Genomic DNA, 12,824 nt, shown 5'->3' on the forward strand with positions numbered 1-12,824 from the left:
CTTACTCTGGATACAAAAATTTGGGTTCAGATCTGCCTTCTGACACTTGCTACGTATCTGCATGATAACTGTTGAGTCCTTTCATCTTCCTAGGTCTCAGTTTCCTCCTCTGTAAAATGAAGGAGTTAGATAAGATGGTTTCTGAGGTCCCATCTAGCTCAGGTTCTGATATCCAAATCTGTTCATAGGCAGCTTCTCGGAGCAGTGGATAGAGTGCAGAAAGACCTAAGTTAAAATCCAGCCTCAGACACTTACTAGTTATGTGATCCTGAGTAAGTCACTTACTTTGTCTTAGTTTCCTCAACTATAAAATGAGGATAATAATAGCACCTACCTCCCAGGGTTGTTAGGAGGATCAGCTGAGATAACATTTGTAAAGCAGTTAGCACGCTGCCTGTCACATAGCAGTTTGTAAAATTAGGATAATTTTATAAATTTATAGCAGGTACTATATAAATGCTTTTTCCCTTCCCTTCCCCATGCAATAGGAAGTAGTTTTGATTAATGGGTGGAATCTTGGAGTTAGGATAATCCAGGTTCAATCCCTGTCTATGTCATTAATTATATGAACATGAGACAGTCACTTAACCTTACAGTGCCTCCAATAAGTTCTCTAAAAGTAAGTTACAGATGGCTTGCTGACTGAGCAGTGGAAGGAATTCTAATACTGGGAGTTCACTAACAAATTTGAGTTGGACCAAAAATCCATACACTCATGGCTGGTTCCACCTAATGGCCATTGATGAGATGGCTGGTCAGGGTCAGAGGTAGGTCACAAGTAGGTGAGGGTACAGTCTGTGAACAGGGAGTGGAAAAAACTCTTTTGTACCGACAAAAATTGAAATCATTATCTTGGCATTATTAAAATGGTTATATTTTCCAGTTGAGTTAACCAGGCATAGACCAACCTCTATCAACTAAATTCATCATATGCTTAGACAGAGAGAAGAAAGGTGAGGGAAAGAAATAAACATTTATATAGTTCCTACTATGTGCCAGGTATGTGCTAAGTGTGTCAAAAATAGCACCTCATTATATTGTCATAACAGCCTTTAATGTAGGTGCATTTTCTTCATTTAACTGGTTGAAGAAACTGAAGCAAACAGGTTAAGTGATTTGCCCAGGGTCACATAGCTAGTAAGTGTCTGAAGCCAGATTTGAACTCAAATTTTCCTGACTTCAGGACCAGTACTTTCTCCATTGTGCCACTAGCTACTTAGATCTAACTCTGTAAGAACAAGTATAAGAAAAATCCCTTCAGAGAGGTGTTATTTTTACTTTGCAAAATATCTCATTGGGGAAGAAGATGAGGACACTGAACCAAAAATCAAGTAATTCCCTTTTCCTAAGAGAGGTGATGCTTATGCCTAGGGAGTTCATTGAAATGATTTTATTTAACTGATGTTTCACACATAGGCGTCTTGAGGCCATCAAAGCTGTAATTCATTGAATGATTTCTTTCAATAGGATATGCAGTTTGTCTGGAGAGAGATGAAATCTTTGTCTTGGGAGAGAATTATGAAGACAAAGGCACTGATGATGTATCTTGTTTCAATTATTCAGGATTCCCAAAGCTATTTTGTACTCTCATTCTCAAAATGGTGTTTATCTTTTGGTCTTTGGGGAGATCAAATGACTTCATCTTTTCTTTGGGGTAGATGAAAGCTGGTGTCTTAAGAACACCAAAGTAAAATAAAACCATCATCTTGATCTTGGTCCTGTGTGATGCAGCCTTTTTGAAATACCGATGACTTTTTAAAGATGGGAGGTATATGCATATTTGCAGGGACGTTTTCCCCTTGCAAGTCTTTGTCCTCAATGAGCATTAAAAACTATAAGCTGGTGACAGCAATTGAGTGATAGTTGGTCTGAGCGTCATAGGTCATGGAAATGGTAAAAGAGAGAAGAAAGAAAAGATACAGTTCTCTGCTAAATGTTACATGATGGGGGCTACTGTAGATATACTTTTGCAGTTTGACATTTTTGGTAGAAAGCTAAACTGAAGTCACTTTGCTATCTATGTCTATTCCATAATAATATGGAATATTAAATCAAATTAATTATTAAATTATTAATTAGCTTAAAATAATTAATAATTAAGATAGTAAGTTAAATATTACATAATAATATGGAATATTAAATTAAAATGAAATATATGGACTATAAAATTCCATATTAAATAATATGAAATATTCAATGTGGCTCCCATTTATTTAGCACTTTATAGTTTATAGATCACTTTCTTTCCAACAATCCTGGGAGGTAGGTGGTAGTGTGTATTATCCTTACTTTACAGATAGGCAACCCTTCTGAGACTTAGAAGAGCCAGTAAGGGGCAAGAGATAGGATTGTAACCCAAGTCTTTTTACTATAGGTCTTGTATTCCTTCTGCTCTATGCTGCCAGATCCAGACTAGTAATTCAAATACAGAACAAGATCACTAAAAGTGAGGTATGCAAAGTTTAATCCATAGCCTAGTCACCAACATCGAATGGCACACTGTATAATTATAATGGCCAAGTCAATCTAGAAATAAAAGAGATATCAGAAACTATCTCATCTAACCCCATTATTTTAAATGAAGAAATAGAGGCCTAAGGAAGTTGAATGGACTTTCACAGTATAGAAAAGGCAGCAAACATCAAATGTAAGGTTTCAACCCAAGTCCTCTGATTCAAGAAGCAGTTCTCTTTCCATAAAGAAGGAGGCTATGAAATATTCTTAAGCTGCAATACACAGTCTATACTTTGAGTGGTTTTGCTCAACTGTTTCAAACAAACAAAAACCCTCTTTGTTACAAGAGAAGGCTCAATGGGCAGTGGAGAAGAAGCAAAACCAAGGATATATACAGAAATGAGTTTCATATGAACAAAAGACTTCAGTAAAACTTTAAAAAATTGCTTAACCTCTTAATCAGCCTCTTCTTTGACCTGGCCATGAGTAGCCTCTGCTGAAAAGTCTGCACAGCCTGCTGCTTTGTGGACAGCTCTATCAGCTTCCTCTATGAAACAATGGCTGAGGGGCTCTGTTCTTTTTCAGGGAAGATGATATGATTGAAATTTAATTATAGGTGTCACATAAGCTGTGTCATTAGTATTTTCATATCATTAGAGAGAATTTTAAATGTGCTCACACTAGTTTCAGCAGACACTATTCACTCAGGCTGAGGTGAGATGATTGGCTGTCCCTGTGATTGACATGCACTGACAGTTAGATTTTAATGGGCCAAAATTTACATGCATATTGATGTGCATATATAATTCCCTCATTTGCCTGCACAAATTGGGCACTTAGGTACACAATTACCCAATTATCTGGTGTCAGTTTCTAATTGTAGGGGCAAATTTGATAATTGGACCCTCAAATGGTATTACATACACAGTTCCTGCTTCCATTTATAAAAGGGTGGCACTTTCCAATTTCTTGTTAGTGCCCTGACAGCAAAGGTTTCCTTCCCAAAGAGGATGATGGCATTGTTCCAACCCTTTTGGAGCAGAGCAATGCAGGCACAGTAACAAGGTATAAAAACGGTGACTAGAGCAGACATATCTAATATTACCACACAGGGTCTGTAGAGGCCCAGATACAAATCATGCTGAGATTGCTGGTCCTGTGACGTGCAGATAAAATGTGATGAAGCTTAGATCTTCCTCATGGACATGTTAGACGTATAGCCATATTCTATCTGGACACATCTCTTCCTTTGCTAAAGCAAAGTTTACAGATCACTTTCTTTCCAATGACTTTAGGAGGTAGGTAGTGTGTATTATACTGACTTTACAGATAAGTTTGATTGTATGTAACAAGTCTCTAATGCAGGTAGAATTTACCCTTCTAAATTTGATGTTGCTTTTATGCGGGTATTGCTGCCTAGTTATTTTTATCAGAGTGCACACAGAGGACCTTTTTCATCCATTACAGAAATTAATGCCCTACTGGGATCAATGGATGGAGAGATTTGCATGCCCGTTTAAAGAATTTGGACCTAATCTGATAGGCTCTGGGGAGTAACAATAGGTCTTTGAATGGAGGGGAATGTTATGTGATGAAACTGTTATTTTAGGAACTTTGATATGTTAGAGGATGCTCAGGATATGTCAGAGGAGGAAGGAAGAGACTAGAAGCACTGAGAGAGTTTAGCAGGTTATCACAGTAATCTGGGTTGTACTCATGAGTGTCTATATAGTAGCATTGGGAGTGAGAATAGAGAGAATCTAAAGGACATTTCAAAGGAATAATTGATAGAATTTTGTGACTGACTGGATGTGGCATGCCATGTGTTCCACTATTTGGAAATGTGCACACCCAGATAGCAATTTTGCCAGTAGAAACAGAAGTGCAGTGTTATTCTATTCAGAGAGGTTCACCATGAGAATGTCTGAGCTCATAAATCATGACAAAGAAGCAACTTATCATCACTATAGTTAGAGGTGGCATGGTGTGGTAGAAAGAACACTGGGCTGGAGGCAGAACTCTAGGTTTGCTGTTAATTAGCTGTCTGATGTTGGGCAAGTCAGTTCCCCTCTTTAAAACTCAGTACTCATAGCTTTAAAATGAACAGATTTAACTTCTACGATCTTTGGCAAATCACTCAATCCCAACTTCTTCATTTGTAAAATTATGGGGTTATACTCTGATTCTTTTTCAATTTAAAAACCTATGATTCCAAGATCCTGATCATACCTTATCAGGTGTGTCATGGTATATGGGTGAGAATCCTTGACTTGAAAAATTGGGTTCAGTTCATGCTTTAGTCATTTACTAGCTGTATGATTTTGGGCAAGTCATATAACATCTCTGGACCTCAAGGTTCTTCATCTGGATTGGTTGGACTCCATGACCTCTAATGTCCATTCCAATTTATGATCTTCCTAGCTCAAAAATTTCATGATTTTAAAGGCACCTACAAGGCTTTAATTCTGGCCTAGAGAAGAGTGGTGTCAATGGTATAAATAGGGGAATTGGAAAGCAAAAACAGGTGGGAGTTGAAGAAAATAAGTTGGAGTTTTACATGGGTTGAGCTTGAGGTGATGATGGGATGTCTAAGTGGCAATGAATTGTCAGTCATAGAGTAGAAGTTACAGCTAGGGATGTAGATTTGGGGTCTATCACCACGGAGGTGACCATTAAAATCTTGAGGGTAGATAAGCAGAGGGCCTAAGGCCCAGTCTAACTCAGAGGAAGAGAATACAGTCAAAAAAACCTGAGAAAGCATGGTCAGAGGTATCATAAGAGACAATTCATACCTAGAGACAAGGAAAACAGGGGTTTCAAAAGTCATGAGGCCAAAGTCCCACATGATACAGAATGACTGAGGAGGACAAAGACTGAAAAACGGCCAATGGATTTGCTAGGTGGGCTCTGGTGATCTTAAATGATAATGAGATATTAGGAATGTAGGAAGGGAAGAAACAGAGACATCAATTCAATATTCATTGCGTTAAGGCTATGAAAGAAAAAAGAAGCAGTTACGTGGGGCTTTGGATTTAAGAAAAGGGTTTTTTGGTTATTTTGTTTTTAAGTCATGCCCCATCTTCTGTGCATGTTTGAAGATAGAATGGAAGAGGACAGTGAAAAGAGACTGAAGATATTGCAGAGCAAAGCATCTATGAGAAATCATCCTTAAGGAAATGGGAAAGGATGGGATTCAGGATACGTGGTAGAGAAGTAAATTTTGAAAGCAAAAAGTAGGGTGAGGGAATGTATATAGAATGAGAGATAAATTGAATTGAAGGTGAGAAGTATAACTGGATAATTTTGTCCTAAAACAGTGCAAGATGAATGTCATCAGCTGTGAGGGGCAGACAAGTGGTTTGAGGACTATATAGGGGGGAGATACGCTAGAAAAACTGCTGAGGGAAGGAGCCAGGAAGTCAGTGAGGTGATTATTGAGCTAAGGCAAAAGCAAAAGCGAACCATTTAAATTTGTAGTGGGCTAGTCTGCAGAGAAATGCTCTGGATGGCAGAATTGATTCAGGGAGGATGACTGTGGAGAGAGCATTGCATTCGTGGAACCAAACCCCATCTGTCTTTGCTACTTCGATGACCGTGGATAAAGTCACTTAAAATTTATAAGCCGCAGTTTTCTTAGCTGAAAAATAGAGGTAATAATATCCCTATTATTTACTTCAAAGTTTGTTGTTGGGATAAAATGAGAGAATGTAAATAATATAGAAATGTTAGCTATTATTAAATTGCTGGAAAGATTAAAATGGATTCAGTTGTTCCAGTGCTTAGCACCATGCCTGACACATAGTAGGTACTTTATAAGGGCTAGTTGGCTAACTGTATTGCATAGTGGGGACAAGTCCTGTATAATCAATTAAGTTCAACCCCAGAAATGTTTTAACAGGTTCCTGCTGAGATTAATGCACCGTGTTAAGCACTGGGATATATAATGAAAAGCAACACCTGACTCTACACTTTCAAAAAGTTGGTTAGGGGTGAGATATGACATACACAAATGGAAGATGGTGCCCCTAAAATTTCTGAGGACTCTTCTTCTGACGGTAGTTATTGTTTTTCTGATTTAAGATGGTTCTTTAGAGTAATACATTATGTTAGTAATGGACTAAGACCTGAGCTACTATGCCCATTACATGCAAGAATCATAAATTCAATAGCCAAAGCATTTAATTAAGATATCAGTTAAGAAATAGCTTACAGACTATAAGAGCATAGCTTTAGAGACAGAAGGATCTTACAGGCTATCAAGTTCAATCACTCATTTTTCACATGCTGAAATAGGGGCCTAGAATGGTTAAATTGGTTTGCCCAGGGTCATAGAACTAGTGTTCGAGGAAAACTTTGAATGGTGGTGTTCCTGACTCCAGTTTGGATCATTCACTGCTCTATACATAAATGGGTGCAATCACTGGTGCTTCCCTAGAGGAAAATGAGATAGAAACCTTCCAGGAGAAACTGACAATAACATAAGGAAAATGTTCTTAAATGAGTTGGCAGATAAAAGATATTTTCGGGTAGCCCCTTGTTGCTTCTCCGTGGCCTCCTTGGAGATGTGCTGATCTTTTTGCTGGAATCTATTGAAGCTTTTTTTATTGGCTCTGCTGGATTTTACAGGGATCTCCTGAGTTTGGGAAGATTCTGGCAACCCTACTCCATCTGTTCCCACCTCTTCCATTTCTCTGATCTAACATAGGTTGCAGTTTGCCTATCTCACAATAGCTAAGGAATATTCTCAAGTTTTCCAGAACATCTCTTCAGGCATCTCCCCATCTTTTATTTCCTTCTCTTTTGACCTTCTACTCCCAGTTTTCTGGTGGCTTTTTCTTTCCCTATTATTTTCCAAGTTCATGTCACTTGACACCTAGTCCACTCTGGTACAAGTGTCCTAGGATTCTCACATCTTGTACTTTATCATTTGTGATTCTGTATGTACACTGGAGAGTTTTCATTAAGGATAGCCGATTCTCAATTGTATCTTCTCCCTTCTAACAATTATTGTCCCTTCAAATTACACCTAGTGTATAGGCAATCTGTAAATAGACATCACAAACATTTATGAATTGGTGTACAACACAGCCACATGCATTTTATGTATACAGATTGACAGAATGTAGTCTTCATATCAGAGAGATTGAAAGTTAACCAGACATAAAGGTCATATACAATATGTGACATCACAGTTTGAGGTTGTATTATATATGTTCCATTAGCTATTGCTGTTTGGATATTTCTCTAATATCTTCTACCATTTCCCCTAAATCCTTGATATGTCATCCTGGTCACTTGCTAGATATTTCTGGAGTGATCTACAGAATCAAAGGATGCAGTGACTTCTGCATTCACTGGTCTACCATCTAAATCCTCAGCCCTTTCATAGTTTAGTCTCCATTGTGGTCTCCAAATGAGGCTATATAGGTAGTCACCATATAGATTATACTTTAGGGAAAGAAGGTAAAGAGCTTAGACTTGAATATGTTGAATGTGAGGTATTGTTAGAACTTCTAGGTAGAGAAGCGTTTATCAAGTAGTTAGAAATGCTAGGACTGAAACAGTAAGAAGTCCCAGTATTGATCAGGAGAGGGCTTCTGATCTGAATGTAAACTAGGAGGGTTTGAATGATATCAACTTATATGGAGGGTATAGAGTAGGAAAGACAGCAGGTACAGAGAGTGTGGTCAGAGAAAGGGAATACTAAATAAGACTAAAGAAGTGTGGTATAATAAAACAGAGGCTTGGATCTGAAGTTGGTAGACCTGAATTTGATTTTGAATTCTATTACAAATTATCTAGACGATTCTGAGGTTTTTTCCAGCTCTAAATTTGTGATCCAAGTAAAGCAGAGCCTTGTAATGATCAAGTACCAACTTGCGACCAAATGTAATGAAATTTGTGACTGATATGAGTTGGAGGTTAGAAGAAGATGAAGAACCATGAGATCAAGGTGTCTGATGTTTCATCAACATAGCATTGACATAGCTAGAGGAAATTGGCAAGAGACAAACTGGAAAAATGAGAGGTGCTAGAGTTGTTGAAAGAAGGGCATAGAGTCTTGGGTAGATTGTGGAGGTGGGGACAAAAGGGTGGATTTGAAGTAGGTTGCAATATGTTGGTGACAAAAACATAGACAGAACTAATATTAGCCTCTTGTCTTCCAGTCTCAAAAGAATTTTTTTTCCTCTTCAAGCATCCCTCAACTAATATCAGTCTCTTTATTACATCAACTTTGGGCGTGCTGTGCATTTCTTCATTTGGAGGTGCAGACACCGAGACAGCAGTAGAGATAGAAGTGCAAGCCTGACCCAAATAGGCTCACCCTGAGAATGTCTGAGTTCATAAATCATTATGGAGAAGTAGTTCATCATCACAAAAACAAACAGGAAAGGTGGCCAGAATCTAGCTTTCTCAAAAAACTCCTAAAGTGATACAAAAAAGAGCAAAGGAAAAAGGAATAACAAACTTGAAACCAACAAAGAACAGAAGCCTTTCTTAAATGAAATCTTGCTACTGATAATGCTTATTTCCCCCCTCTTTTCCCTCTCTCGCAATTTTCTTCCCCACAACACAAAACAACAAATAGAGTGGAACAATAGGACTTTTCCCCTCACCTGATGTTTGAAAACCCTGAAATTTTGTTCTTGGCAGGCACTGATTCTTGTGCTGTGTCTGACAAACACAGTGATGCCCCCTGATGCTGATGGGGTATGCATTTGGGTCCATGCTGCTCTGCCTTCTGCAGCACTGGAGCACATCCTGGACAAATAGAACTTGTTTCATCTGCAGTCATTTACACTCATTAGGAGAGCCACTGAGATGGCATGAAATATTAAATGACAAGGGTTAATTTCATTCTCCGTGAAGAGAACTTGTCTAATTTCCCCTAAGATTTCACAACAGGTCAGGATGCCACACTTGAAATGATGGCCTGCCCTCCTCCGCTTTCACCAGGAACACTTACATGAAAGACATGTTGACGAAGTTGATTTTGTGGGGAAAGCAAATCTGCCTTTTGCCATGGGGTTGAGGAATCCTTGGCATTAGCATTGGGAAGTTATGCTGCCATCTTTCTGGGAATTTTCCTGTTATGACTGTTGCTTTTGTATTTTTAACTGCCAATTCTGTAAATAAGTGGGCTCATTATAGCCACATTTGAAGATGGTGGATATGTGTCACCTTTATTTTTCTCCACTTACTTTCAGGTACTTGGTATATGGATATGTGCTTGCTCTAAGTGAATGAGCTGTCATTTCAAATTACATCGACACATTATTAATAAGCTAAATGATCATGACTCTAGATGTATTCACTTATTATAGAGAATCATACACTGCATTAGTAATGAATGGAAGCACTTAAAGACTGACCTATAAATCTGTTGTTTAAAAAAAGTCATTGTTTATTTATAAGGTCTGGAAAAGGAACTATAGACAGCAGACCTTACAAACAATCCTGTTCTGAAAACATTATAAAACATTGATTTTATGTTTGTGTTAAGTTTATGTTCTTGCCACCTCATGTCCCCGATCCATTATTCATCTTTCTTAAGGGTTAAACTTTTGAAAGATGTTGTGAATGAAAAAGTGGTAAGCTTTCCCTGCGCTACACAATAAGGTCAGCACAAGTAGTGGTGTGATGTTGTTTCTATTGTTAGGAAGAAGGTACCTAGAACTCAATTCAGCAAACGTTTATTAAGCTTGTACCTACTATCTTGCAGAGTGGGCACTAGGGACTGGGGATACAAAGACAAAAGTCAAATAACCCCTACCCTTAAGGATATTACAGGCTATTGGGCGTGATACCATATGGACCCAGATATGTAATTATATGGTAATTTGAGGAGGGTGAGAACACTAACAGTCACGGAGATTAGGAAATAATTTAGGTAGATTGTGGCAGTACAGGGTTATAAGAGGCAGATGTGAGTAGGGAATGAATTACAATCATAGGAGACAGAAAATGCAAAGGCAAGGAGATAGGTTATGGCATGTTGAGGTTGGAGAACAGCTACTAAGCCATTTGGCTGAGATGCAGAGCCAGTGAAGGAAAGTAATATGAAATAAATCTGGAAAGGTTGGTGGTAGGTAGATGGTGGAGGGTTTTAAATTTTAGATGGATGAATTTGAATGAATTTTCAGTAGCTTGTACCAGCTGATAATTTCTCTTGGATGATTTACTGGGAGTTTTTTTTTTTTCATTGCCTAAGGCCTACTAATGGCATGCCCATGCCTTTTCTTTTCTTTTTTCTTTTCTTTTCTTTTCTTTTCTTTTCTTTTCTTTTCTTTTCTTTTCTTTTCTTTTCTTTTCTTTTCTTTTCTTTTCTTTTCTTTTCTTTTCTTTTCTTTTCTTTTTCTTTTTCTTCTTTTTCTTTTTTGGAGGGCAATTGGGGTTAAGTGACTTGCCCAAAGTCACACGGCTAGTATTTGTATTAAGTGTCTGAGGCCGATTTTGAACTCAGGTCCTCCTGACTCCAGAGCTGGTGCTCTATTCGCTGTACCACCTAACCGCCCTTTCTTCTCTTCTCTTCTCTTCTCTTCTCTTCTCTTCTCTTCTCTTCTCTTCTCTTCTCTTCTCTTCTCTTCTCTTCTCTTCTCTTCTCTTCTCTTCTCTTCTCTTCTCTTCTCTTCTCTTCTCTTCTCTTCTCTTCTCTTCTCTTCTCTTCTCTTCTCTCTTCTCCTCTCCTCTTTTCTCTTCTCTTCTCTTCTTTTCCTTTTTCTACTAACCAAGGTGTCAGACCACTTAATGACTACTGGGGGTAAAACAAAAAACCTACATAGAGTAAAAAACAAGGCAAACAATGTCTAAGTCTTTCATGGCCCACCCTGGCTACCTCAAGATGCATGAGGCAGTTACATTCTGTTGTATCAGTCCTGAATAATCCTTAATGTATTGGATGCCAGAGAGATCAAGCCAGTTTTGGATTTGACCAGGATGCCAGGATCCTTTTCCAAATGGGCCTCAGAAGGCTTCCAAGTTACAAATAAAAATATTTCTGGTAGACCTTTTTTTAGTATCAAAGAATTAGAATCTAAGGAAGTGATGAATAATTGGGGAATGGCTGAGCAAATGATGGTACATAATGTAATGGGATACTATTGAGCCTTAAGAAATAATGAAAGGGAGTTTCAATGAAACCTTTGAAGACTTGTGTGAACTAATGCAGAGTGGAGTAAGCAGAACTAGGAGAATGGTTTATATAATAGGAACAACATTATAACAACAACTTTGAAAGACTTAAGAATTCTGATCAACATACTGATTCTAGAGGACTAATGATGAAGCATGCTACTTACCTTCTGGCAGAGAGGTGATGGATTCAGGTTGAAGAAAGAAACATTTTTTTGGGGCATGGCCAATGGCAGAACTTGTTTTGCCTGACAATGTGTATTTGCTGCAAAGTTTTTCTTTTTTGCTTTTTTAGAGGGGGGAGGGCAGGGCAACTGGAGTTAAGTGACTTGCCCAAGGTCACAGGACTAGTAAGTGTTAAGTGCCTGAGGCCGGCTTTGAACTCAGGTCCTTCTGACTCCAGGGCAGGTATTCTATTCACTGGGCCACCTAACCGCCCCAAAGTTTTTCTTTTTCTTTTCTTTCAATGAGTGTATGGAAGAGAGAGGAAATAATTTTTTGTTACTTGAAAATAAGAAAAAAAGATTTCCTAGTCTTGGATTTGGCCCATCTGCCCCATTATACTCAACTTGGCTAGGACTATATCATTCTCAAAAAGTGTTGTTTGGGACATGTGTATCATTTGTCACACAAGGATTTTATCAGTCCATTCCTAGTAATGAAAGCTAGCCACCATCCGTTTTCTGCATGTGGGTTACCTATTTTTTCAGAGCTATAACTAGCAACTTTGGGACAAGTGGTATGAAACATATAAAATTATTGAGTCATTGGCTTAGGGTTGGAAGAGACCTCAGAAGTCATCTGGCCCAACTCTTCCATTTTATGTATGAGGGAACAGAGGCTCAGGGAGATAAAGTGACTTGTGCAAAGTCATACAGGTAGGAAGTTGCAGAGCTGAGATTTGAACCCAGGTCCTCTGACTCCAGGTACAACATGCTTCTCACTGAACCAACTTAAAAAATTAATTTATTTTTATTATATATATTAATTTATATATATTATATATAATTTATTTTATGTATATTATAATTTATTTATTTGCAACATTAACTTACGTAAGTTTTAAATTTTCTCTGTTTCCTTCCTCCCCCTTTCCAAACACAGAGTGCAATCAGATATAGGCTCTACATATACATTCTTATTAAACATATTTTCACATTAGTTATGTTGTATAGAAGAATTAGAATGAATTGGAGGAACCACGAGAAATAAAAACCAGAATAAAACAAAGAGCAAAT

The sequence above is a fragment of the Petaurus breviceps genome, unplaced genomic scaffold, assembly GCF_028583685.1.
Source record: "Petaurus breviceps papuanus isolate PSGF00001 unplaced genomic scaffold, PetGlider_PUasm1.0 118, whole genome shotgun sequence".
NCBI lineage: Eukaryota > Metazoa > Chordata > Mammalia > Diprotodontia > Petauridae > Petaurus > Petaurus breviceps.